The sequence below is a fragment of the Tachyglossus aculeatus genome, chromosome 4 (genome assembly GCF_015852505.1).
Source record: "Tachyglossus aculeatus isolate mTacAcu1 chromosome 4, mTacAcu1.pri, whole genome shotgun sequence".
NCBI classification, from domain to species: domain Eukaryota; kingdom Metazoa; phylum Chordata; class Mammalia; order Monotremata; family Tachyglossidae; genus Tachyglossus; species Tachyglossus aculeatus.
Genome location: NC_052069.1, coordinates 102,386,035 through 102,390,517, shown reverse-complemented (window position 1 = coordinate 102,390,517; position 4,483 = coordinate 102,386,035).

Here is a 4,483-nt window from a genome sequence, read left to right as displayed (position 1 = left end):
CCCTCCGCCCCCCATTAATTTTGGAAACAAAAGATCCAGGATCTCTTAAGTGGGGAATTTCCCAAAAAGCTCGTGGGCCCATCCGGCCCCTGTTTCCTGAAGGCAGGAGCAGGAGCAACAAACAGATGGGGGGAAAAAAAGAGCAGGGAAGGAGACAGGGGAAGAGAGAGACAGAGACAAAGAGAGGCAATTCAGAGACCGGCAGAGAGAGACAGGCAGAGGAGAGAAATACGGACAGGAGCATGGCAGAGACAGAGGGGTAGGTAGAGAAGCAGCATGGTTTAGTGGAAAGAGCATGGCCCTGGGAGACAGAGGATGTGGGTTCTAATCCTGCCTGCTCCACTTGGCTGCTTTGTGACCTTGGGCAGGTCACTTAACTTCTCCGTGCCTCATTCATTTCAATCATATTTATTGAGTGCTTACTGTGTGCAGAGAACTGTAGTAAGAGAAGTAGCGTGGCTTAGTGGAAAGAGCCCGGGCTTGGAAGTCAGAGGTTGTAGGTTCAAATCCCAGTTCCACTACTTGCCAGCTGTGTGACTTTGGGCCAGTCAATTCACTTCTCTGTGCCTCATTTCCCTCCTCTGTAAAGTAGGGATGAAGACTGTGTATCCCCCCAGAGCTTAGAACCGTGTTTTGCACATAGTAAGCGCTTAACAAATACCATTATTATTACTAATTCCTTGGAAAGTGTAATTCAGCAATAAAAAGAGACAATATACCTGCCCACATCAGGTCTATAAAATGGGGATTAAGACTGTGAGCCCCACGTGGGACAACCTGATTACCTTGTATCCCCCTGCCAGCACTTAGAACGGTGCTTGGTACATAGTAAGCACTTAACAAATACCATTACTTAACAAATACCATAATTATTATTACTATTATCATTAGAGAAGCAGCGTGGCTCAGTGGAAAGAGCCGGGACTTTGGAGTCAGAGGTCGTGGGTTCAAATCCCGGCTCCACCACTTGTCAGCTGCGTGACTTTGGGCCAGTCACTTCACTCCTCTGTGCCTCAGTCCCTCCTCTGTAAAGTGGGGATGAAGACTGTGAGCCCCACGGGGGACAACCTGATCACCTTGTATCTCCCCCAGCGCTTAGAACAGTGCTTTGCACATAGTAAGCGCTTAACACATGTCACCATTATTATTATTATTATTACTAAGTGCTTGGAAAGTGCAACTCAGCAATAAAGAGGGACAATCCCTACCCACATCAGGTCTACAAAATGGGGATTAATGATGAGGATGATGGCATTTATTAAGCGCTTACTGTGTGCAAAGCACCGTTCTAAGCGCTGATTAAGACTGTGAGCCCCAGGTGGGACAACCTGATTACCTTGCACCCCCCTCAGCGCTTAGAGCAGTGCTTGGCACATGATAAGCGCTTAACGAATTCCATCATCATTACTGTTGTTATCATTAATATGAGAAGGAGGAGGGCGGAGAGCCCCTCGAGCGGGGCCGAGCGGCAGGGATCGAGCCGCCGAGGAGTCAGTTCCGCGGCGGATCTGTGTCGGGGCTATTATCAGCGGCTGGCCAGATGTTCCGATCCGATGCCAATGTCACGGAGAAGGGCTGGGGGCCGGTCAAGGCCGCCGCTCCGCTCCGCGCCGCTCGGACCCGGGCCGCGCCCGCTCGACGGCGGCTCACTCAGCTGCCGGGGTCAGCGCGGGACAGGGGGCGGGAGGGGGGGAAACCCCAGGGACCCCCTTCCTCCCTTAGCCACCCCCGCCTCTTCCTCGGACCCCGAAACTCCAGGACCCCCGTCCTCTGCCCCTCGTCCCTGGGCCATCCCCTGACAGCTCCTTCGGACCCCCAAATCCCAGGGCCCCCTCCCCATGGCCCTCCTCCAGGGACCATTCTCCCCCTCACACACACAGCTCCCTCAGACCCCAGAACCCCAGAGCCCCCTCCCCCTGCCCCTCCTCCTAAGGCCATCCCACTCAAATCTCCCTCAGACCCCAGAACCCCAGAGCCCCCTCCCCCTGGCTCTCCTCCAAGGACCATTCTCCCCCCCACACCGCTCCCTTAGACCCCAGAACCCCAGAGCCCCCCTCCCCCTGCCCTTCCTCCCAAGGCCAGCCCCCTCATCTCTCCCTCAGACCCCAGAACCCCAGAGCCCCCCTCCCCCTGCCCTTCCTCCTAAGGCCATCCCCCTCACCTCTCCCTCAGACCCCAGAACCCCAGAGCCCCCTCCCCCTGGCCCTCCTCCAAGGACCATTCTCCCCCTCACACACACCGCTCCCTCAGACCCCAGAACCTCAGAGCCCCCTCCCCCTGCTCTTCCTCCTAAGGCCATCCCCCTCACTTCTCCCTCAGACCCCAGAACCCCAAGGCCCCCTCCCCCTGGCCCTCCTCCAAGGACCATTCCCCCCCAACACACACACCACTCCCTCAGATCCCAGAACCCCAGAGCCCCCTCCCCCTGCCCTTCCTCCCAAGGCCATCCCCCTCACCTCTCCCTCAGACCCCAGAACCCCAGAATAATAATAATAATAATAATAATAATAATAATTGGCATTTATTAAGCACTTACTATGTGCAAAGCACTGTTCTAAGCGCTGGGGAGGATACAGGGTGATCAGGTTGTCCCACGTGGGGCTCACAGTCTTAATCCCCATTTTACAGATGAAGTAACTGAGGCCCAGAGAAGTTAAGTGACTTGCCCAAGATCACACAGCAGACATGTGGAGGAGTTGGGATTCAAACCCATGACCTCTGACTCCAAAGCCCGTGCTCTTTCCACTGAGCCACGCCGCTTCTCTAGAACCCAGAACCACCCCCTCCCCCTGTCCCTCCTCCCAGGGCCATCCTCCCTCAGTCTCCAGGCCTCCCAGCGTCCCCTCCTCCCTCTGCTCCTCCTCCCAGGGCCATCTCCCCATCTCTCCCTCAGACCCCAGAACCCCAACCTCCTTCCCCCCACTCCCCACCCCGCCCTTGCATCAGGCCCTGCTCCCCATAGTCATCCTGGCAGGTGGGCGCTGGTGGGTAACACCGGACCCCTCCCATTCCCCAGTTGGGGCCAGCTTGGAGGGTGGACTCTAAACCTCCTCACTGTACCTCATTCTCGCCTGTCCCACTGTCGACCCCCGGCCCACGTCCTCCCCCTGGTCTTGAATGCCCTCCCTCCACACATCTGCCAAGCTAGCTCTCTTCCTCCCTTCAAAGTCCTACTGAGAGCTCACCTCCTCCAAGAGGCCTTCCCAGACTGAGCCCCTTTTTTCCTCTCCTTCTCCCCATCCCCCGGCCCTACCTCCTTCCCCTACCAACTGCACCTGTATATATGTTTGTACAGATTTATTACTCTATTTATTTTACTTGTACATATTTACTATTCTATTTATTTTGTTAATGACGTGCATTTAGCTTTAATTCTATTTGTTCTGATGACTTGACACCTGTCTACATGTTTTGTTTTGCTGTCAGTCCCTACCCAACAACGGGCTTACAGTCTAGAAGGGGGAGACAGTCTCTATATGTTGCCAGCTTGTACATCCCAAGCGCTTAGTACAGTGCTCTGCACACAGAAAGTGCTCAATAAATATGATTGATTGAATGAATGAATGAATGAATGAGGGAGGGGAAGGATGAACAGACGGGTGGATGGACGGACAGACTGAAGGCTCATAGAGTATGAGCCCCTCGAGGGACAGGGGACCAGTATCAAATTCCACCTGCACATTCTTTCTCAGTGCTTAGTACAGTGCTCTTAATAAATACCATTACTCCTTCTTCTCCTCCTACGGGATGGGGACTGCGGGGAGGGGCAGGCAGGGACAAATCCCCCATCCCCACCCTCAAGTCCTCAGGAGTTACCTCAGCTAGGGAGCGATAGGACCCTTCCCCTTCTCCCCCAGCCCCTTCCATCCCCCGTTTGCCCCACCGCCATCAGCTTGTGCTCCCAGGACATAATAATAATAATACTAATAATGGCTTTTGTTAAGCGCTTACTATATGCCAAGCACTGTTCTAAGTGCTGGGATAGATACAAGGTAATCAGGTTGTCCCACATGGGGCTCACGATCTTAACCCATTTTACAGAGGAGGTAACGAGGCACAGATGAATCAAGTGGCTTGCCCAAAGTCACACTGCAGATGAGTGGCAGAGGCAGGATTAGAACCCACATCCTCTGACTCCCAACCCTGCGCTCTTTCCACTAAACCCCCGCTGCTTCTAACGAGGATCATGGGTTCAGGTGCTGAGTGGGGAGACCTGCACATTTAGCTACTTGCTCTGTTTTTTGGGAGGCTGCATTGGAGCAGCCCCTATATGTTTGCACATATTTATTACTCTATTTATTTATTTATTTATTTATTTTACTTGTACATATCCATTCTATTTATTTTATTTTGTTAGTATGTTTGGTTTTGTTCTCTGTCTCCCCCTTTTAGACTGTGAGCCCACTGTTGGGTAGGAACTGTCTCTATATGTTGCCAAATTGTACTTCCCAAGCGCTTAGTACAGTGCTCTGCACACAGTAAG